Genomic DNA, 24,916 nt, shown 5'->3' with positions numbered 1-24,916 from the left:
AATACCTGGCTTACTGCATTTTAAGACAATTCAGAATCTTTTTAATTTACAATTACGTATTGAATTTGAATTGTGAAAATATTTTATCTCATCCTTGCTAATGTCAATGTTTGTGTAACACTTAAGTGATTATAACACGTATTATTTATTAAAATAAATAAATCATTTAACCAGTTACTGCCTCCACAAAATCTAACTTGGAATTGTGAATATTTGTGGAGTTTTTATCATGTCCTTGACACTTAATCAAAATCAGATTGAAGTGAATTGAATCGAATAGGGAAGAATCAAAATCGAATTGAACTGAACTCTTGTGAATTGAAATCGAATCGATTAAGGAAATTAGAATTGATACCCAGCCCTATAATAGGGGTGTAAAAAATGATTTAGAAAATCTGTTTTGATTTAAAATATACAAGTACATCGAATTGAATTGGTCCTTTTTTAAAATATATGTATCAAATCATCTTTTATTGGAGAGATATACTGTAAAGGAAATACCACATTTACAGTACTGCCAAGTTCTTGTTATGTTCTGGGGTTGGCTCCCAAAACGCAGGCACAAATAAGTTTTTAACTCTTTATTTGCATAACATCGAGAGGCGTAGAACAAACTTGACTAGAAGAGAAACAACAAGAATGTATCAAGAATCACGAGACGCTAAGCTAACTTGGGCCGTGGAGGTGCACAGGGAAACAGAAGTAATAATCTGACAAAAACACACCGGCTTATATAGACAGCGAATCGATCTGATTGGTTGTGGCTGGACATGTGGGAAACAGGACTGACATGGAATTATCTGACTGGCTGTTGAAAAAAGAGATGAAAGATTCTTGACATCACGTAGCTCCTGACATCACATAGCGTCTTACCAGTTGAAACTAGATGCCGGTTACATCAGACACTTGACCTCACGGTCATGACCCTGGCATGACCCTAGTCATGACAGTAAACATAACCCTTACATAACCCTAGTCACGACAGTAAGCATACCCCTTGCATGACCCTAGTCATGACAGTTATAACCCCACTGAATCGAACCGAACCATAACCAGGATTGGCTGATTTTAAATTGAAATTATTTCATGCAAATATGTCTTGCAATTATAACCAAACATGTTTCACTAGTTCCCCAAAATGGAGGGTTGACACTGTACCAAAACAAAAGAAAGCATTTCCATCGTTGTTTCAATCATCTTATGGACCTAACCGAACCCTCTAATCATGGATGACAATGGAATCCAACATAAGGAGAGAGAGACGAGATAAGAAGACGAGACAAAGCCTGGGGAAGGCAGACAGGCCAGAAAAAGAAAAGAAAAAAGAGGAGTAGGTCACAAGGGATTTAGTTTGGGGAAGAAGAGGGAAATGTGAAAGGCAAAGAGACGGACGAACTTGGCAGAGACAAATCCATAATTCACGTGGGACGACTACTGTTCTTTGTAGTCCAGTACAGTGGGGGGATGTTCATGTTCGTGCACACGTCTGCCGCCTTGTTAACTCCAGACAACCTCCCGGCACTTTGTGTCAAATCAACATTGTTTTAATAGCATATGCACACGAGGGCTCCCTTCACAGTGTGTTTCACCCCATTTAGCAGATTTTTTTTTTCCAGATAATGGCCTGGCGTGAGGTGTTTGCCCCGCCGCATTAAAATGAGCCAAAGAATATGTTGTTTATGCCCCAATGCTTTTTATCTTTGCCGCCTCATTTAAGTACACGAATGCTACATTTGTAGCTTTGAGGAGCATGGAATATAGCACGTTCCTCTCATGAAAAAAAAAAAAAAAATCCATGCGGTGAGTCGGCTTAAAAAGGGAAACCTTATTTCTAGCTAGCTGTCATGAGGAGGATTTTAAGCGGAGACCAAAAATCTCTCCAAGGCTCGAAGTTCTTCACTTTAAAGAAGTCTATCACTATGAATAGACTGTGCGGTTGTCAGGTGCCTTTTTCCTGGGAGCCAATTAATCAGCGAAAGGTGGCACAAGGTGGGGATAAAGGCTCATTAGAGTGGTCCCGCTTGCTGTCATTACCATACATTTACACAACCTGGCAGCCGCCGCGCTGTAAAGTTTGCCAGAAGTCCATTAGTCTTGCAGCTCTGCGAGAATAACCCCCTTTTTCTGGCAGGAAAACGTGTCCGGAGGCATTACCCCCTTGTCTCATTTATTACTTTCAAGTGGTGGTAAGGCAGCTGCAGGTAACGCTGAGAATTAGCTGCTTAGATTTGACAAAAGACAGCAGCAATGTGGAGCTTTTTTATGTGTCAGAAAGGCCAACTAAATCAGGGGTGGGAACCGACAGCCCTTGGGTCAGTCAGAGTATTGAATCCTATGGTAATGTCTATGACTTGAGATATGGCGAAGCAGCATTTATGTACTATATGTTACAAGTACAGTAACTGTAAACAATTGTATGTCAATCAATCAATCAAATCCTTTACTGAACGTATAAGTCCTCGTTACAAGTGTGATCTGGTCAAGAAAGGCAGGTACAACACGAACAAATACATTCCAACTGGCAACCAATATTGAGCGTTCACAACAACAGATTCCGATTACAGGCAAGTTATCAGACACATTTGCACAACAGGGAGCTGCTTTCATAGTCTTAAATTTGTCGTTTTTATAGTTTTAAATTCTCCTTGCAGAACTAATTCTGGAAATTAAAGGTCCTTGTAGCTCATTCCAGACCAACACAATTAAATGCCCCTTTTCCTAATTTCGGTTCTAATTTGCAGTTTGGAATCGAAATAGAGCTTTTGTAATGCCAGTCGTGGAACATTTCGTATGCACCTCATATGTTGCCGCAACACCCATCAATTGTATTAATATTATCCTCAGAATTTATATATATATATATATATATAAGAGTTGCATAATGAAATAAACAAATCACATTGTTTGCCCTCTGTACGTCTTAAATATAAAATATGACACATTCTCCGACTGTGTTTTGAACGGGTCGAAAAAGCCAAATGGAGTAATTAAGGAAGAAAAAAAAACAATCTGCACTTGATACAGACAAATGTAATCTCCACAGGGGCACCTCTCACAACTTGACATAAGATTAAAAAAATAAATAAATCACTCTTGAGTGACTCATTGTGGTGAAATTCTGAATTTGCTCCACAGCAGGCGACAGTTTAACTCAGTACTGGTTCTTTGAACAGCTAGTTTCCATTGGGAGTGTCTTAAGTCACACACAAACGCACTGGTTTAAGTGCAAGGGCTGGATATTGAGACAGCTGTTTCAGTAAGCTTTGTCGCTTATTTGATCTCACTATTGGCTTGACTTCCAGTTGTTTGTTTTGAAATAACGGAGAACGTATAGTATCTTTTACCCATAGGTCATCATCGACTGTTGCTTTTAGTGAATGTGACAATTTATCATAAATTAGGGATGCCACTCACTATTACTCGCAGTGGAACGCTCCACAGGAAGCTCCAAACTGAAGGACAATTGATAAAATAATGTCTGCATCCTGATTGGAAAGATTTGCAGTCGAACAACAACAGCACTGCTTATACATTTGTGTTCAGAATAATCCAGGTTATTTTTGGCCCAACTGTTTTTACAGTGTCTAGATGCTTCCTCTCTTACATTAATACAGTATGTTACATGGGGAGCTCGATATGTTTTGATCTGTACAACCCTAACATGAACTCAGGCGGGCTGATGGTGATTGATGGAAGTCACACTCCAAAATGTTGAATTCGAGAAGAAGCCCAGGCTGTGGGTATCATTTGGCGTTGCCATGCAACAATAAGCAGCAAACAAGAGACAAATACAAATTAGCCTTGGTCATGTTTAGTTTGGTTACAGGGAGATGCTTTTAACACATAATTTTCCTCATTTTCAAGAGCTTATAAGAACATGGGAAGAATTCTAAATACTCGCCTGGAATGGGATTTCATCTTCGCTGTTTGTCATCCTTCAATTCCCAATCAGTAAAGTGTTTATGGATTAGTTTGAATAATCTCTCTAAGTGCCCGGTGATTGACTGGCGACCAGTCCAGGGTGTACTCCACCTTTTGCCTAGCTTCCTGTAACCCTAAACAGGATAAGCAGTATACATAATGGATGTCATGTTTGGCATACTACAGACGAAGCACTTTTTCTTCTTCTTCTTCTATCTCCCCAGTTGAGCATTACATCACCTTATTTTTCTCTCTTCTTTTTTTTCAATCAGTGTTCCCATTCAGCACCTGTTAAATGAGCCGTGGCTGGCAGAAATAGTAGTTTGTTTTCATTTTACCTGTTTGGGAGAGTATTTGAAGAGAACATGAGAAAATCATATTCCACCAGTAGATATGGCCGCCGCGCGACATTGATGTATTACTTGGGCGGCGAACACTCCTGCGCAACTTCGGCGGTAATTGAGTTTGGGAGGGGAGCACCTGCACGCTGGAAGAAACGTCTTGAGAGGGCAAGAGAGCCAGGTGCATTTTTAAAGAATATGGCTTATTCGGTATAATGCTTTTTGAGGTAATGGTGTTTTGACTTGAGGAGCAAAGCAAGAGGTTCCTCCGACTATTACACATTTGGTGAAAACAAGCCTGGTGTTTTTATTTGAGCAGTAAACCTTCCAATCTTGGATTATACAAGTGCCAGAAAAAGAGATGAATGTCCTCTAAGTATTCCGTATAAAGTTTAACAAACAGAAAAGTGGCCTCTTTTGTTGTCAAATCCTCTTTTAACCGCAAAATATATGCTATTTAATGAGTGGTGCCGAGTCCCATTTAGGATAAAAGCATCTAAACTTATAAAGGCGGCTACAGAATGTGTGTGCATTTTAAGGCATTTCAGTGCTTGCAGCTGAGAATGATACTTTTATCTCGTGAACACAGCGCCCCTTGCTTCAGGGGCTGATTTTTGAATGTGAACAAACAACTGCAGTTTTCTAGCAGCCATTAGTGACACTGTATAATTTCCATAAAGAACATGCATAGATGATGTCTGTGATACATTGAGTTAAAATGAGGCGTCAGATGTCTTCATGTCTGCGAATGGATGTGCCCAAGCAGGAATTACGACATGGGTGGCTTTCAAATGTACTTCCTCGGAGTCGGAGGTTGGAATGTTCCAGCTTCCCATGTCATAGTGTGTGGAGGTGCGAGTGGATGCGGGGAGATGGGCCCAATGGCAGAGACATATGACGGGAAGAGGACTGAGAATAACTTTAGTGATCATAACCAAGTAAATGACTGGACGGGACGTGAGCAAACTGATTGACATGACCGGATGGGACGTGGACAGACTTGGCATGACGTGGACAGACGTGGCAGGATGTGGACAGACGTGGCGGGACAGACTTGGCAGAATGTGGACAGACTTGGGATGACGTGGACAGACGTGGCAGGACAGACTTGGCAGAAAGTGGACAGACTTGGCGGGACAGACTTGGCAGGACGTGGACAGACTTGGGATGACGTGGACAGACGTGGCAGGACAGACTTGGCAGAAAGTGGACAGACTTGGTGGGACAGACTTGGCAGGACGTGGACAGACTTGGCAGGACAGACTGGGCATATAGGACGGCTTGGCTAGACGTGGAGACACTTGAGTTGACGTGGGGGCACTTGAGTTGACGTGGGGGCACTTGACCAGACGTGGGGGCACTTGACCAGATGTGGGGGCACTTGACCAGATGTGAGGACACTTGCCCAGACGTGGGGACACTTGACCAGACGTTGAGAAACTTGACCAGATACTACTAACATGGCTTAGCACACCTCAACTGGTCAAGACAATGCTCCCACAACGTGTAAACAAACACCACTCACTAAATACAAAACTAACGAGACACTAACAAGACACACATGGGAAACACAGCAGGCAGAGGGCACTAATTAGCAACACATATGGGGAGGGGAGACACACACAGGTGGACGAGGTTAACTACGACGAGACTAAGGGAGACAAAACCGGACAAAAAGACAACAAAAACACCCAAAACTTAACCAAAACCCAACCCCCCAAAACCGAAACATGGCATCCCAATTGTCTGGATTATGAATAATTCCCCTCATTTGTAATGCATAAAATAAGTAGCTTCCCTTCATGCTTTGTTACATTTATCACAAGTTTATTGATGATGTTGGGTGAAGTAACCTCCCCAAAGAAAGCACAAAGCTCCGTGAGACTCTTCCCTCCCCTGCGAGGCCTGACATTTATTCTCCAATGACATCATTAGAGTGGGAAAAGCTGGAGGCGACCATATGGACGCCACGGCTGCTTGGCTCTGTCCATAATTTAAATAAAACACTATGTGTGTTGACCGAGTTTGTGTGCTATACATGCCATGAAACATGACAAATGCATTGACTTACGGTGGCCCTGAAGTGCAAAACGTAAAAACAAAAAAAACAAAAAACTGACACAACTGCAAATAAAAAAAACACAACCAAATAAAAACACACAAAAAAACAAAACACCACAGCAAATCAAAAAATCACACAAACGAAAAAGGTAATCACAAACAACAAATCAGAAAACACCAGCCAGCGATTTGAGAACAGTAAGCGAGTGGTGAGGTGTGCTGCTGGAGTGACAGAAGACAAGGTGGAGGTGAGACTGCATGAAAGATGGGCTCTGAGACCCTTCTTGTTGGCTGTGATGATGGACAGATTGACAGATGAGGTCAGACAGGAGTCGCCGCGGACTGTGATGTTTGCAGATGACGTTGTTATCTGCTGTGCGAATAGGGGGTTAGTTGGGAGAGAACCTAGAGAGTTGGAGGGATGCACCGAAGAGACGAGGAATGAAGGTCAGTCGTCGCAAGACATACAGAGGAGGGAGCGGATATACAGTTATCAGTAGAAGGCTGCTGGATATGGAGGCACTAGGTAGAAGGCAAAAGGGATTTATGGATGTGCCAAGGAAAGACTTGCAGGTACAGTAGCTGGAAAGGGAGAGATGGAAGATTAGGATTTGATACGGCGACACCTGAATATACGGTTTAGCTGAAAACAAAAGAAGTCATAAATATGACATCCCTGACTGCATACAGTATTAGCCTCTTTTATAAATATAATGCACAGGTGAGATGAACTTGGAAAATATTTGTGGCTTCTCAGCACATACTTCAGAAGTTTCCAAAATGTTGATAAATCACCGCTTTAGCAACTAATAAATGGGAACTATGTCTCTGGCAATGTTCAGCACAATTGACTCTGCGATTGCCTTCCATTGAGCTCTTATATATATATATATATATATATATATATATATATATATATATATATATATATATATATATATATATATATATATATATATATATATATATATACATTCTCCGTTCGTCATTTCATAGCAGTGCAGTCGTCAATGACGATATACTATATATTGTAATATAAATGCAAAATAACCTTTTCAGCCTTTAGTTCCTGACCGAAAAACGGCCATAAGAGAGGAAGCTGATACCAATATCGATATCTGTTGCTAGTACCGATACCGTGACATGTGTCCTGGTATCGATACTCGCCCATCCCTCAATAATACACTTTTTTTTTCTCAAATATATGTTTTACTACCTATGGCATTTAGCTGGAATTACGATTATGAAGAGGATCCTTGAAAAACTTCACCACTCTGAAGGGATCCCTGAAACCAAAAAGCTTGAGAACAGGTGTCATACAGAAAATACAACAATGAGCGTGAAGGATGCACACTGGGTCGTTCCAAATTCTAACATCAATCCCAACCCTTGCGGGCCTCCCAACGCTGGCATACGCTTGTGTAAACTGTTTGTCTGTGTGATAAAGCGCAGACTGGCAATGACGTGCCACGTTCTTTTTTTGTGGGGTATTTGCTTTTCCATGTGGGAGACTGAGCGAGGCGTCAGACACATCACTGTGGGGAGTCGGGGGGCCTGTGTATGTCATCCAGCTAGGCTGCCATCACTGACAGAACCAGAACTAGAATGGACTAAGCTCATTTTCAGGAGAGAAAGAGGAGAACGATGCTGGAATTGGATTGAATGTAACAGAGGACTTCTGTTCTGTTCCATCGGCGTTGTCCATCAAAGTCCATTTCTGCCTCTTGCAGTGCATTAAGTGCATTAACGCCCGCTGTGGACATCCATAATGCCTCCTTCTGTCATCACTTTGCTGCCCTCGTCCTGGCACTAGCACCATTTGTACTGTAAGTCACACAGTGCAGAGATTGCCAATAAATGGAGAGTGGGTGTGGAGAGACACAGTCATGATTGTTGGCGGTATGTTGACAGCATAACTAATCCCTTTTACCTACTCGGTCCAACATACCGTAGCTCCTCTCAGAATTGCTGCTTTTACATATAGAGAAAAGTGGGACACAATCAGTTAAGTGATGCTGGTTGACTTCCACTTTATTCTAATTTCAAATCATTTTTTTCTATTTTCCATGCGAAAGTAAGTGATTTGTGTTGGGCTCAAACTGCTGCAAAACAAAAACCCATCATTATTTGCAACGAGAACCTCTGCCTATTAGATCACTATTCACAAATTCATCTATTCAGATTTTTTTTTTTTTCCTGTAGGACCTATTTGAGATTTTTATGCTTCAGAGGTAGCAAATCCAGGTCCGGATAGTAAAACCCTGCCACAGTTTGGCTCTAGCCCCTGATGCTAGCTAGCGAGCTAGCTAGCTAGCATTAGGAGCTAGTTAGCTGCCTAGATGGTAAACAAGCACCATGGAAGCTAGCTAAAGAGCTAGCTAGCTCGGACTTGGGGCTCAAGCCAAACTGTGGTAGTTTTTTTTTTTTTACTTTCTGAACTTGGATCCTGCCTAAGCCAGAATGATTTTTTTTTTTTTTTATTACTATAGGCTATATCTCATTCTCATTAACTCTAAAAGCATGTATAAGTCACATTACCGCTGGCCATCTTCCAAACCATAACAGCTCATTCCCTAAATTCCCCATCATCTGTCACTCCCCCGTCATTTTTGTGCACTTTCTTAATGAGATGCTTGCTCAACACAGTGCCGTTAATCCATCAGTAGCTAATTAGTTATCACTGTTTTCTTTGGAAGTGGGCGTAGGAGCATGACACATGACGATGGGACAATATTTGCCCCAAATACATGTGCCTTTTAAATTATGTTGAGAAATTAGCATCAAATAAGTAGCTAACAATCAGATATCATGACAATATTTTGATTGTGATACTAGTAATATCAGGATACAGGGATTAATGGCTGGAGATGAGATTTAGGGCCCTATTTTCATGCCCAGCTCAAGTCTTGCACAAAATAAAATATATTTATAAATTGAAAGATCTCCCCGTGCGGATAATGTAGCGATATGGGGCAATTGGGGACGGTCTTGCACCAGATGTGTGTATCTGGTATCGGTGCCCGGTACCTGCAGCATTCGTGAGAACTCAATACCTTGAAATAAGGCCGGTATTGGCCAAATACCGATCCCTGGTACCGGAACTCGCCCATCCCTACTAATTGCTGTTAAGCCTCATGAACATTTCAGCAGACAACTTTGCCTACAAAGATGTAACATATCATCTTTAGGGAAAACACTGCTAAATGTGTTGAAGTTATTGGTGCACCGGGTGTGATTTTATTTGATCATACTGCTTGGTTGGTATCCAAGACAGACGGGAAAGGAAAAGAAATGCGGCTGTTTGGGCTGACCGTAAAAATGCATGCCAGTGGAGGCACTGTTAGCTAAATAAACGAATGGGAAACACTGTGCAGTAAATCCCCCGCATGCTTGTGGTTCACTATTCACTAATTCACCGTTCGTTTTTTTTTCCCTGTGGAACCTATCCGTATTTTTCTTTGTTGAAAAACTCACCTAATTGTAGTTTTTGTGCCCTTTCTGATTGAGATGACACCAAAACTCTGTGTAGCCCTGTGTAGTAGGAAAGTAGTACAGTAACTTGGTGACAAGGAAGTATTTTGATGCGTTACATCTCAGCAGGAGCTAAGTTTAGCATTGGTAGTCCATCAGTCCATTTCAATACTTGTATTGTAGCTTTAATTAGAATCAGATTATATTCATTAAATCCCATCTGTATAAGATTTGACGCTACAACTCCCCTTTTGTCCTCTTTGTTTGGTAGACATGTCACAAGGCATTGTGTCTATTATTTTGTTTGGAGAGAGCGAGAGTAGGGAAAAAAACAAAAACAAAATGGCACAACGACCCTTTGTTGCAATCCTTTTGTCCACAGTCCTGCTCCAATTGTGCTTGTACTCGGGTTGGAAACATCAATAAACATAAAGCCTATGCCCCCTGCCTGCGTTAGAGAGCCTTAAACTGGAGTCTTGTGTTTATTAGAGATACAGGAAAAGCCCCTCTCCATCTACACCCCCATAGTCGCTTACCGCCTCCCCAGCTTCATTCATTATTGATCACTTGCCCCCACCTGCACGCTATCATTAAACCCTCATTTTCAGAGTCTATTGTAGGGATGGGACCCTTTCTCCCCTCAGGGGCCTCCAGGCCATACAAATTTTATGACAAAATAGGTTTGAACAAATGTTTATTATTATTTATTAGGAACATTTGTGGGTTCGATGTTTTTATAACAGTTCCGCTGAGATTGTTCTTGCCCTTAGACTCCTGCTGGAATGTCAGATATGACGCAGTAGTCCTAGTAAGTTTTTATAATGACAAATTAAGGGTTAGGGTTTTGAGTGGGTTTATTTTGAGTTTATCATCACGTTCCTTCAAGCTTCTGTTATGAACTGTTAAGTTCTGCTTTCCTTGTGTGTCTTCCATTGTCTCGTCAAGCATTGTCCTGCCCACTTGTGTTTGCCTGACTTGCTCGTGTGTCAACCTATCAGATCCCTCTGCCACTTGTGTCTTGCCCAGCTGTGTCTCGTTGTGTCAATTAGTGTATGTTTTTTTTTTTTTTTTTTTTTTTTTTTTTTTTTTTTTTTTTTTTTTTTTTTTTTTTTTTTTGAAGAGCTCAGAATTGTTCATTCGGTAGTCTTACCGATTCAACGTCTTGTCATCATTGCTCTTTTCCTTTTTTTTTTTTTTTTTTTTTTTTTTTTTTTTTTTTTTTTTTGTGTGTGTGTATGTGTGCGTGCGTTTGCGTGCGTGCGTTTGCGTGCGTGCGTGCGTTTGCGTGTGTGCGTTTGCGTGCGTTTGCGTGCGTGCGTGCAAATACGTATAAATTTATACTCATTCATTCACCTAAAACCTTATAAATATCCCATTACCCTTCGCCTTAACCAGGTACTTCAGAATCTTGCCAGAGTCGTGAGATTTAAATGGTCAGGAGACCAGAGAAAAGGTCAGAAAAAAAAGAAATAAAGAGAAAAGAAAGGTAAATCAAAGTGACATCCAGCACCGACCAAACACTTCCTGCCTTCCCCATGATTACAAAATCAAAGTCTTACGCCAACCCCGGAAGCCTCTAAATTCCAGCAAATTTAGCGAGATCTCAAGAGCCCAGAGGAAAAACTAAAGAGAGGAAGGAGGGAAGGATCGATAAGGCAGAGTGAGATCAATAGAAGCCAGTACATCCAATCCATCAAAGTGAAGTCCAGCACCAACAAGACCCCTCCTGCGTGGTTACAAAACCGGAGTCTTATGCCAACCCCAGAAACCTCATACTTCTAATAAATTAAGATCTCAAGTGACCAGAGGAAAAACTAAAGAGAGGAAGGAGGGAAGGATAGATAAAGAAAAGTGAGAACCACAGACACCAGCACCAACTGATTCAAGGGGCTGTGGGAGGGAGAGGGTATTTCTGTTGAGTTTCAGTAGATGCTGGTGCGACGGATCTGGCATGCATAAGGACCACCACCAAAGAGAGAAGCCGTCAACCGCGGTCCAGCAAAGCGAGCACCCCCCCCCCCCCCCCCCCACCCCCCCCGGAATCCCCAGGCCGCGGCAGCACCAAGGCCACCCCCAAGCCACCCGAGCGGACACCGGTCAGCGAGCCGACCCAGATACCCGGAACACCCCCGCCCCAGCCCCGGCCCACACCCCCGAGCCCAAGGCCGCAGAACGAGGCCCAGCGGGCCCCCACAGCGCCCCACCGGTCCCCAGCCCCCATCCCCCCACGACCCCCCCGCACCCCACCCAAACCCGCCATCCACCACGACCCAGGCCCCACCACCCCCGACCCCCAAACCCCCGAACACACCCCGACCCCCAGCACCCAACCCCCCACCCACCCATACCTCCACCCCCCCCCCAAACAAGCCGCCCCCCCCCGACGGCCGCCACCCCCCCCCCCGCGAACCCGGCCCCCCGCGAGAACCCCCCACCCCCCCCCCGGAAACCGGCACCGGGCAGCAGCGCAGAGAGGGAAGATGTGCCCACCCCACCTCCAGCCGCGCGAGATTTGCACCGCGGCGGGAGGGGGGAAGCAGAGGAGGAAGCACCAGGGGAGAAGGCGGGACACCAGAACACCGAGCCCGGTGGGGAGAGGCCCCGGTCGTCACGCCAGAGTACAAGTGACACCTAACCCTGTTACTGAGTCCGCCAGCTCGCCGACTGGCGAGCTCTACCCTTACACCGTGAATGTGGCCCCACCCAGTGTATATACAAGTGTGTGCGTGTGGTGCATTAAAATTGGGAGCAGGTGAGTCGGAGCAGAGGGAAAAAATTTCCCCTACTCCGACACACCCGTATCCCCCCCCAAAAAATGAATATGTATATGTGTGGTGCATTAAAAAAGGGAATGGAGGGACAAAGTGGTGGGGCAGGGACACAAATGGGGGGGACCACAGCGCTGCCAGGCACTGCAGTCCATCCCCTCTGATGGCTCCCCGCCCCAACTCACCCCTCCCCTTGGACGTGAGGTGCATTAAAATTGGAGGGGAGTTGAAGGGTGAAGACGGTGTTTCCACCCTTCCCCACCCCACCAAGAAATGTGTTGTGTGCCCTATGTGTATATTTACAAAGTGTATAGTGCAAGCTAGTGAAGTGAGTAAGAGGAGCGACCAGCGGGGCCTCACCCAACCCGGCGGGTGTAGGTGGCACGCCCGCCCCCCAGCACCCCCACCCCCCGCCGCCCCCCACCTCATCCACCCGGCACCACAATGGGCGGACAGCCAGCGCAGCAGGGCTACCGGACAGCCCACCAGCCACCGGGGCCCGCCCGGGGCACCAGGAGTTATACCGGAGCGGGGCAGGCCCCAAACCCTCGCCCGGCCCCCGGAGCCCGACGCCCGGGCCGGGGAGGGAGCCCCAGGCCCAGGGAGAGGGAGGGGGAGGGGCCGCAGGGCAGACAGGGAAGGGGGGGGGGGGGGGGGGGGGGGAAGCGGGGAGAAGACGACAAGAAGGCGAAAGGGCGGCTGCAGGGCAGGAGGCGGGGGGGGAGAGGAGGAGGGAGGGCGACAAGGGAAAAGGGACCGGGAGGCAGAGGAGGATGGGCGGGAGGAGGCGAGGAGGGAGAGGCGACGGGGGGGAGGAAGGGGGAGGGGAGAGGGAACCACGGGGCACACCGGAGGCCCACCCACCCCGAACCGCGCCGCCGGGCACGGAGCAGCGGACCGCGCCGGGACGGCACCGCCCCGGGCACCAGGGGAAGCACCCCAACACCGCACCCCACAGGGGGCCCAGGGAGCGGCCAAGACGCAACCGCCACCGAGCAGACAACGGGGGGGGGGGGGGGGGGGGGGGGGCAGAACCACCCCCGCCCGACCACAGGGGACGGCGTCAAGAAAATTGACTAATTAGCATGCAGTGTAACACCAAGTGTTGATGCTTAGTGCCCACTAGAAATAGATCTTAAGGAGTTATTGAGTATAGTGTCGTATAGTGTGGTATGCTCGAGCCCACTAGCAGCAACTAGGTTCCTGACTATATAAAAATAAAAACAATCAGATACAAAATACCAAATACAGGAGCAGCGAAAACAGAAGTTGTAACGATGTGGTGGCTCTCGTTAACAGGCAGAATCTTGGCAGGATTAAGTTGCCAAATTGAGATTAAAATATTCTATGTACATAGACCATATTTGTTTAAATCTTGATACTTGATTTTTATTTAAGGCAGAGATTTTTTCCATTGAGATATAATTTATTAGTAAGTTTAACCAGTGGTCGATATTTAGAGATTGTTTATTTTTCCAATTGACAAGGATTATTTTTTTAGCAATAGTAAGGGCTATAAATATAGATTGAGATTGTTTACATGGTCGCTCAGTTATTGTTAAGTCACCTAGTAAACACAGTCTTGGAGATAAAGGAAGCCTACAGTTTAATATATCAGCGAGCTTTTCCAAGATTTTAGTCCAGAAATGCAGCACTGGAGTACATGACCATAAAGCATGAAGATAAGTATCGGCAGTGTTTTGTGAGCACTGGAGACAAATGTCGGAGTCAGAGAGTCCCATTTTTTTCATCATATATTGTGTAATATATGTTCTATGAAGTATCTTATATTGGATAAGTTGCAAATTTGTCTGTTTGGTCATTTTAAATACATTTTCACAGATTTGGGTCCAAAAGTCTGGTTCCGGAACTATAGACAAGTCTTTTTCCCATTTTAAAGTCGGTAAATACGTTTTATTTGTGTATAAAAATAACTTATATATTTTTGATTCTTTATTGTTGTTGGAGAAAGCTTTATAATATCTTTAGCTAAGACAGGCAGTTGGAGCGTATCTTGAAGTGTTGGGATTTGTTTCTTAACCATATTTTTAACTTGCAGATAATGTAAGAAATTTCCCTTTTTTATTTCATATTTCTGGACCAAGTTTGTATATGATATAAACTTATTATCTGAGAAAAGATGATGAAGGTGTGTAATTCCTTTCTGCTCCCATAGGCTTAAATGGAACGACTGATTATTAAGTTGAAAGTCGGGGTTATGCCAAATGGGAGAGAGCCCACAGGGCGCCAATTGGGAGTTTGTAATTTCTAATGCCTTCCACCAGGCAGTCAGGGTGGCGGCTATCATTGGGTTTTTAAAACAATTATGTCGTCTTATTGATTTTGTAATAAAGAGTAAATCTGACAGTCTAAGATTATTACAATCCTTCTGCTCCAATTCCAACCAACAGTTAGTATCTCTGTTGGGTTGTGTCCATAGCACAAGATATTGTAGTTGATTAGCTAGATAATAGTACATAAAGTTTGGTGCCTCTAAACCTCCTTTAGATTTACTTTCCTGAAGAGTAGATAGACTAATTTTGGCTTTTTTTTTATTCCAATAGAATTTTATGATAGCAGAGTCCAGCGATTGGAACCAGTTAGACGTAGGTTTAAATGGAATCATTGAAAATAAATAATTAATCTTTGGTAAAACTTTCATTTTTATAGTAGCTATCCGTCCTATTAAAGAGATCGGAAGATTATTCCAGCGTTCCAGGTCACTACGGATACTATCCAATAATGGTGAAAAATTTAAAGAAGTTAATTCAGTTAACTTAGGTGAAATTTTAACACCTAAGTATTTTAAATTACCTGTAGGAAAGGAGTAGTGTGGATCCTGACTTGTAGGATTCCATGAATTTTCTGTAATAGGTAATAATGTTGATTTTGTCCAGTTAATAGAGTAATCTGATAAGTGAGAGAATTTAGTTATTAATTTAAATGCTTCCCCTAGCGAAATAGCAGGTTCTTCTAAATAGAGTAATATATCATCGGCATATAGATTAATTTTATGTTCTATTGTCCCGGAGTGGATTCCTTGGATCCGTCTATCCTGACGTATAGCTAATGCAAGCGGCTCAATAAATATAGCAAATAATAAAGGAGAAATTGGGCACCCTTGTCTTGTTCCCCTTTGTAAAGTAAAACTCTGTGATGTAATCCCATTAGTAGTAACTGTAGCTTTAGGAGAATCATATAATATTGAGACCCATTGAATGAATGACTCCCCGAAGCCGAATTTATTTAAGACAGCAAAGAGGAAGGACCAGTTAACTTTATCGAATGCTTTTTCTGCATCCAGCGAAATAACAACTGCCTTTTTATCATGCCGCTGTGACATACTAATCAAGTTAAAGAGTCTCCTAATATTATTAGTAGAATGACGACCTTTAATAAAACCTGTTTGATCACTATGAATAATTGTCGAGATTACCGTCTCTAATCGAGATGCCAAGGCCTTAGCGATAATTTTAATATCGGTATTAATTAGTGATATCGGTCGGTAACTTGACGGGAGGGTAGGGTCTTTTTCTGGCTTTAATAAAAGTTTAATTGCTGCTATATTCATATCTTGACGTATATCACCTTTACTTTTAATTTCAGTTACTACTCTTAGAAATAATGGAGCAAACATTAACCAGAAATGTTTAAAAAATATAGCCGGAAAGCCGTCTGGACCAGGTGCTCTGCCATTAGGCATACTGTCTAAAGCACGATACAACTCATCTATAGTAAGCGGGGTATCGAGAATATCTTTATGTTCAATAGATAACTGAGGTATATTTAAGCTGTTTAGGAATTCCTCAATATATTCAGGGTTAGGTCTATTAATTTCTGTGTATAGATTTCGATAATAGTTATAAAAAATATGGTTAATTTCTTCTGGTGATTGTGTGCATTCACCATTTATATCTTTAATAGCCGTTATAAGAGATTTTTCCCGATTCCGTTGAAGTTGATTTGCCAGGAATTTACCTGATTTATTATTATGTTCAAAATTATTATATCTCAACTGTTGTATTATAAACTCTGTCTTTTTAGATAACATGTTATCTAACTGTATTTTTATATTCTGTAGTTCTATCCATATTTGATTATTTGGGTTTAATACATATTCATCCGTTAGTTGTTTAATTTTATCTTCCAGGTATTTTTCTAATTTTTGATCCTGTTTCTTTTTATAAGTTGAATATGATATAATTTTCCCTCTAATTACCGCTTTCCCTGCTTCCCAGAGAAGAGATGGAGATATATTTGGAGAGTCATTTATTTCCAAAAAATCTGCCCACTCCCTTCTAATAATTTTATCAAACTCTACGTCTTTCAGTAATGAGATGTTAAAACGCCATATCGGGGGAGGTTTAAAGGTAGAGTCAATTTGTAGAGTGAGGGAGACTGGTGCATGATCACTTATAATTATAGAATGTATTTTTATAGCAGTTTTATCAACAATAGAATTATTTGTAAGGAAAAAATCAATTCTTGAGAATGATCGGTGCACAGCAGAGAAGAAAGTAAATTCCTTCTTAGTTGGGTTTTGAAGTCTCCAGCCATCGCTGAGGCCAAAATCCTCCATATACTCATCTATTACTTTAGCGGATCGTAATCGCCTTGTATATATCGTATTATTAGAACGATCTATTAACGGGTTCAAGACCGTGTTAAAATCACCTCCAATAATAATAGTAGAATTTGTTGCTAAATCGAGTAACCGAGAGAAAAATTCATGGAAAAAATCAGGGTCATCATTATTTGGGGCATATAAATTACCAATTGTATATACTTTATTAAATATAGTTACCTGGATAATAATATATCGGCCCTCTAAATCTGTTACTATATTATTTAGAGTAAAGAATAAATTCTTATGTATAAGTATAGAGACACCTCTTTGTCTACTATTATAGGAGGCAGAGTAAACTTGACTAAAATTTTTATCTATAAATAATTTTTCTTCTGATTTTTGTAAGTGGGTTTCTTGTAGGAGACAAATATCTGCCTTAAATTTTGAGAGATGGTCTAAAATTTTTATTCTTTTTGCCTGGGAGCGAGCGCCACACACATTCCAGGAGACCAGAGCTAATTTCTGCATACAAGCAATATAGACTCAGTCTTATGTATACATCTATATAAGCTGCTTATTAATATTAACATATTGTAGGATAGCAAAAGAGTAATTAGGCAATTTATATAATTTATATAAAGAGAGAGATAGCAAGTAGATAAGTATAATAGTGAAGAAACGTGGGGGGAAGTGAGTGTGAAGGAAATCTGTGGGGGATTCAACATAACAATACACCAGTAAATGGTGACCTAAGCGAGATTATTATTATTATTATTAATTTATTTTTTTAAGAATATATTTCTATATTATTATTATTATTATTATTATTACTTTATAGCCTATGCATAATATAAATTCATATTCTATTTCGTAACCCATTATCCATACATATACATACATATACATATACATATATATACATATATACACATATACATACACATACATATACATATACCTACGTCAAATAATCACACAATGCTCGGCTCTACCAATTGTCAGTTAGAACAGCCAAGGGGTCGAGGTTGGGTTTCGGAATAGCTGGCCGTCGATATATAATTTATCAACGACCATCGAAGTCCGTTTACCCTCCTGTCTATTTTGTTTCATGATAGGAAACAGTACTTTTCGCCGCTCGTTTATCTCTCTTGGGAATTGATCATTCATCCCGAAAGATGTCCCTTTGAGCTCCCGTCCTTTACTTTTTACCAATTCTTTATGTTTAAAATGTTCGAACTTAGCAATAATAGGACGGGGCTTATTGCCCTTACGAGCTCCGAGCCGGTGTACACGGTGAAAAGAGATATTATTTACCGTCTCCTGTGGGATCTTTAGCGATGATGTCATGAATTTTTTTATCTCACCCTCTGGATTATCTGGAGAATTTTCGGATATACCTGAGAATATTAGATTTTCCCGCATACTACGGGATTGAACATCTAAGACCGTTTCCTTTAGCATTTTATTTTCCTTTTTAATCGTCTCCAACTCGGCTGTGACAGCGACGAGAGAGGAGCGTAGCTCGGAGTTATCGCATTGGAGATCGCTTACCTGTTGGCTAACGAATTCCAAACTTGCCTTTAATTCTTTGACGTCCTCGCGGATAAGACAGAGGACGTCAAGTTTTTTATTTATGGAATCCAGCATACTCACCGATACGTCGGCGGTTGCTAAATCGTCCGTGTCTGTTGACGAGTCATTTTTCCTTTTTTTTTTCGAAGGATTATCCCGACTGGCCGCCGGCTCATCCATCGCGCAGCTATAAAAATGATCGTCAATAAAACGTTCGAGGTCGTCCACACTGGATAATATTTCCGATCTTTCTTAGAAAAGAAAAAAATCGAATTTATCTAATCATTAAATTCGGGTTTAATTAGAAATATAAAGCTAATTCTATTTTAGCAGCAGAGCGCCGCCATGTTAGATTTTCCCAGTCTCGCTACCGGTCACGCGATAGTCACCTTTTTTTTTTTTTTTTTTTTTTTTTTTTTTTTTTTTTTTTTTTTTTTTTTTTTTTTTTTTTTTTTTTTTTTTTACACTAGCAGAAAAAGCTTTAATATATTTATATATTGTATCTGTCATTGGTCTTATCGTACACAATTGCATTTTTATTGGTTAAAAATGTTTCAAACAATTACGTAGAAAAGTGACTGGGTTGAAATTGAGGTAGAGGTGGCAAAAAAAAAAAAAAAAAAAAAAAAACTGGTCCAGAAAGTAAAAAGCCTGGCACAGTTTATGCTAGCTAGCTCGCTAACGAGCAACATGGGAGCTAGCTAGCTAGCACCTTGGGCTAAAGCCCAACTGTGGCAGAGTTTTTACTTTCTTGACGTGGATTTGCCACCTCTGATTAGAGGTAGAATCAACATTTGCATGACATTTGGTGGAGTGAGTGCTAAACAATCAGGCACTTGAGTCGGAGGATGACAAATTGGCCAAAAAGGAGTGTTGGCTTTAGCTGGATAACTGGCACCGATTCAGTGGAAACAAACTCGCACGATTTACAATTTGCACACATTGGGACTTTCCGTACATTTTAAGAGACTAGGTTAGATTTTTATGTTTTTGGTTTGTTTTTTTTAAATGTGATGACTGCTCTAATGTGTTTGTTTACATGCGTTCCATGTGACATACTCCATTTGGAAAACCCTGCTTTTGTGACAGACATGGAATCCTTAAATAACGCAGTAACATTTGAGCACACAAAAGCGGGCGGACGGAATGCCCAAAAGAATCGCAAAGCTTGCCTATTCGTTTGCTCAGGAGAAGACGCTGCTGCGCTGGTTGGCCTCGCCCACCTTCTCAAAGAACATGAAATCGATGAGGAAGCAGGCGCCCAGGAGGACGGCTTTCATCTTCACGTCCAGATCCAGAGGGAACTGGATGCCGAAATTGTCCGTGTCGGTGAAGATTTCCTTCAGGAGGCCGCTCCACTGCTTGCTGATGCGGCCGACGGGCTGGCCGCCATCTTTGCCCCTCAGCTCAAAGTTGACGTCCCCGCAGCAGTTGCACGCGAAGCAGGGCCCCTCCAGTTTCATCAGGGTCTCCTTGTTGGGCCCCTGGATGGAGAAGCGCGGGAGGAACGGGTGCCAGTCTTGCTTGACGAAGCCCACGGTGGTGCCCGGCGGCGCTTGCACCTCCATCTCCTGCAGGCAGCACGGACACCAGCAGGAAACGCAGCGGAAGGGCCTGATGAGGCGGATGACCTCGCGGTCGTTGTTGTCTTTGATTTTCATGTCGAAGCTGCGCAAGGAGCCGCAGCAGTTGCGCGTGCAGCAGTCGTTCTTCTCCTTGGCTTTGTAGATCTTCTGGCCAAGGCTGTTTTTGATCTCGTACTGGTTGTTGGTCTCGAAGCCGATGAACGCTTCCAGGAGCTCCACTTTCTGGTGGATCAGAATTTGGTCGATCTGAGTGAGGTATTCAAGTCCCGGCGGGACCCCAACGTGAACAATGGCAGCGGGGACCGGCGCATGGCTGATGGCCGCGGGGGAGTCGCCATAAGACGGGGACGCCCCCATAGGTGCCGGTTGAAACATGACAGGAGGTGGACCCTGGTTGTAGTTCATGTTGAAGCCCGGGGCGGGCGGTTGAACGGGGTCCCCGTAGCCGCCCTGAAATGCGGGATAGGGTGCCACCGATTGGCCCCCTTGATGAGTCATTGGGTAGGGCGCCTGGTGGGTGTAACCGGACATGATGACTGGTTGTGACTTCCCAGGCACTGACGCTAACTTCCGGCTACCTCTTCCTGTACTTCCTGTTACTCCTTCCTGTTGAAATAGCAGCTGTTTTGTTTTCCTCAACCGAGCTAAAATCCACACTCGAGTCGTTCGGTTCAAGTTAGTTTTGGTGGAGTCCTCGGAACCGTCTTCCCGACTCCTCCACGCCCATTTCTCCCCCCCAATTAGTGTATGTTGTGTATTTAGTCCCTTGTTTCCCCTCTGTCGATGTCGATTCATTGTTGTTTTCCTCCCGCCATGCTGCCCGTTTTTGCCCTGAAGTTTCCCCCCACGTTTTGCCTTGCTTGTTTTTTTTGGATGTTGTTGTTTTTCTCAGCCAGATAATTGTTTACCTCCTTGTTTTGTTTGATTAAAATCCCCCTTTTCTTTTTTTTTGCTCACCCTGTTTCCCTGCACCTGGATCTTCTACCCTCCAAATCATAAAAATTTTTAGTGGTTTCTTAAAAAGAAATGTCTTTGTAGAGATTTTTCAGATTGCAACCAAAATGGGGCCACATGTACTAGACAAATAAGTGACACTAAATTATGATGAAATATTTTAGATTTTATGTGGGTGTAGCATGGCAGCTAAATATTACTTGCTGTAAAATCTTTCATAACTCAGCTCCACTTGTTTTGAACTTTACCAAAAACATCTTTTGATTTGCAGTTGCTATTTTAGTGTCGTTTAGAGTAGACCATGTAAAGATTTTGTTTAAAGATGAACTCATCCTGGAGATTTTGTCTGACAGGTACCACATTTGAATTGTGTATACTACAGACATTCGGGGGTGCTAAATTGTGAGAAATTCCATCTATTTTATGACAAACCATAAGACACAAAAATCTGAGTTTCAACATGGTAAGATCTTGGTGATAATCTCACCCTTTAGAGATTCTACAGATTCTCTATTTTCAGAACTGAATCAATGCATTAAATCTCCTGCTTCAATTCTATATTCACATTGAGTATCGGTCTGACGCAGCTTTCAAATTTTTGAGTCCTCTATTGTTCCTTCCCTCCCACCTTTCTGCGCCTCCTTCTTGCCCTCTACTCCTTCCCCCCATCCTCTACCATCAGGCAATTTAGGCTTTCAATCAGGTGGCGGATAACAAATGAGCGAGTGTGTTTGCTGATTGCCTTTTACTGCTCGTGTCTGCCGCGTGCAGGTCACTCCGCCACGGAGTCCACATCAGCGCTTCTAACCTCGAAAACCTCTAACCACATTATTTTTACTTAACCACCTCCCTCGCGCACACATACCCGTTTGCGGTTGCTTAGCTTTGCTTCTCGCCACAAGCCAATTTAATAAAATATGCCTGCAATTATCCAAAAAAACGCATCCTTTTTCTGCCCTTCTGCCCAATTAGCCCTGGCAAACCCGCACCTTGCAGGTACAGTGTTTCAATGACAATTACATTGTTATTGACCTGTAATCCAGTATAATTGATTCGAATGACATGTCTTAGCAAACCAGGTTTTATCGCTCGCCTCATTCAAGGTTGACTTGATTTTACTGCTCTTAAATTGACCTTGTTGGTGTTTGGCAGACAAACCACGTGGCGATGATCGCGCAGTCACAAATATCTCATCTCATCTCTCTGGATGCTTTCCATCATCCCCTTTCAATGCATAAGCACGTTCTTATATGCAGTGGTTGAAAATGATTCTGTCGAATGAATTTATTTTGTGACTCTACTCCATCTTATGAATGGTTAGTCTGGCTTCAGGACAATCCTGGTGGATCTGCCACTAAAATATCACAATGTCGAGACTACTGACTAGATTTCCTGGAAAGTTTTTTTTTTTTTTTTTTTTACCTCTATTGCTGTTTGAGGTTTTGGTTTTCCATTTATATATGATAATCTGAGTTGAATATATTTCCATAAGTACAAAATGGTGACACGATAATTAGTGAGCACGTATCCATTTGCTTAACTTTGTCAATGTATAGTACATTGCAAGTGCAGAAAGAACTCAATCAATAATGATGATTCTGATTTAATTGCAAATCCTAACTCCGTCAAATCTATGACCCACTGACATCACTGGACGAATGTCCTCTGTTCAGAATGTAATTAAGAAATGGCAGTCAGCAGGAACAGTGGACGTTAAAGCAAGAAAAGCTCATCCATGACCTCATCAAAAAAAATTCAGTGTTTGAATTTGCAAATGAACATACAGACTATTTTTTTATTTTTATTTTTTTTACAATAATACCACTTTTTACCCGAGGTGCCAAACTTTTCAATAGCCATTGTAGTAGTTACGTTAATTTATCGGTCAAATTTTTATGATTGGTATTCTACTAATGATCAATTAATCAGATAAAATTAGATTTTCCTTATGAACCAAAATAGTGTACAGGTGAGATGCAGGTATTTTTGTTCATTTGGAGCAAGGTTGTCAGACTCATTTCAATTCAGGGTTCACTTTCATCCAAATTTGATCCAGTATGTCCGTGGCCTAATCAGCTAGAATAATGACTTTTATTTTTTATTTATTTTTTTGGCAAAGAACAAGAATGTTCTTAAAATATTGCCATTTATTATTATCTTATTGCAGAATAATTTTAAATTTCTTGAAAAAAAGAGCATACGTACTTTTAAATTATTAAATACTAAGTAACTGCCATAGTTCAAAATGTCATTTAAGTGGTTGTCAGTGTGCCTTCCAGTTCATTTTAGCGAAACACTGCAATTTGTGTTGTCCTTACGGGCCAGATTGGAACACTTGGTGGGCCTGTTCTGGCCCGTGGGCCGTATGTTTGACACCCACTGATTTAGAGTCTCAATCTTAGCATTTTACTGTGGTTTAAAAGGCATGGCCTAGTGTGATGTTGGCATCAGCAAATGAGAGTGTAGAGTTGTCTGTCGTCTGTTAATCCTCTAATCTGTGTAAATACGCTATATTGAAGTGTTTTCTACACTGTGGAATTGGCTTTGTGCATCTTATACAATAAGATTAGTCGTTGATTATCAGCAATTTTTTACCACATTCAATGAAAGATGATAGATGTGTTGTCTTATTGTTGATTCTAAATTATTTCCGGGGTGTTTACCAGGAATACGGCTGGATGATGCCTGATGTTGACTTGTCTATAAGGTGTTTTCTTTCGCCTGCAGGATGTTGTCTCTGCACAAACAAAGCCGCCATCTCAGACAGGTGTAACTCCGAGCAAACTTTATTCCCCTCCTCCAAAAATAAAAACCCCAGGGACAAACATGATTAATTATTCCAGTGGGATTCAGGGGTGCCTGGACAGTGTTTTTAATAAGCCATTTTTCCATGGGATTAACTCCCCTCAGTGTTTGCCTAATTAAGGCATTCAGAAAATGTAATAAAGTCAAGCCAAAGGAGGCTTCCAAGAGATGTGTTGGGTTTGAATCTACAGCCGCCACATCAAATATGCGTTTAATCCGAGTGTGATGGAGTTGACTACACAAAATAAACACAGATAGATGCATTTTTAAAATGCATTTAATATTTTTAGCGTTTTTCTCTCTTATTTGACGGTTCAGCTCATTTCAGGAAGAGCAAATGAACCAGAGTTGCAGTTTCATGGTCTTAAGATTAAGTCAACACTTTTTAAGCGACAAATTCTTGGGCTTCCTCAATCAGCACCACGGCCAGCTCCCGTTGCTTAACTGACCAACACAATGTTAAAGCAAGTGCTAGCAAGCAACATCCCCATCGAGAGAGCTGTTACCAAAAGATATTTCGGAATAAGAGCAAAATCTCCTTGAAGTGAGACGAACAAAAGCCACCGCCTGCCTGCCTGCCTGCATGCAGACCCTCCTGGGGGATCATTACACTTTCAATGCTACAAAGCGCCGCCTTGTTCTGTATGTATGACAACAACGCTTTTGCCAGATCTTTTTATTGTAGAGCTGATCCTACTATCTGTTTTAACAAGAAACACAAAATACCTATTTTTAGTGAGGGAGTGCATGTTCACTGGAAATAAACGGTGCTAAAATATGAGTATCCTTAATAATTGTGTGTGAATGCTAAGAAATGGCAGCGTGGTGTACTTTCACTACTACGACTACTACTACTACTACTACTCCTGG

The 24,916-nt window shown here is 42.1% G+C and overlaps 1 protein-coding gene and 1 pseudogene across 1 annotated transcript in view; one reads left to right on the top strand and one right to left on the bottom strand.

Moving 5' to 3' along the window:
* ncanb (neurocan b) overlaps nt 1-24,916 on the top strand; it is a 147,781-nt gene that overhangs the window by 8,041 nt on the left and 114,824 nt on the right. The gene's annotated exons all lie outside the window — the stretch shown is intronic.
* LOC144027619 (phospholipid scramblase 2 pseudogene) lies at nt 19,161-21,018 on the bottom strand (annotated as a pseudogene).

Source organism: Festucalex cinctus, chromosome 10 (genome assembly GCF_051991245.1).
Source record: "Festucalex cinctus isolate MCC-2025b chromosome 10, RoL_Fcin_1.0, whole genome shotgun sequence".
Classification (NCBI taxonomy): domain Eukaryota; kingdom Metazoa; phylum Chordata; class Actinopteri; order Syngnathiformes; family Syngnathidae; genus Festucalex; species Festucalex cinctus.
The sequence above is the reverse complement of the archived record's forward strand: the minus strand, read 5'-3'. Positions and strand labels throughout refer to the sequence as shown.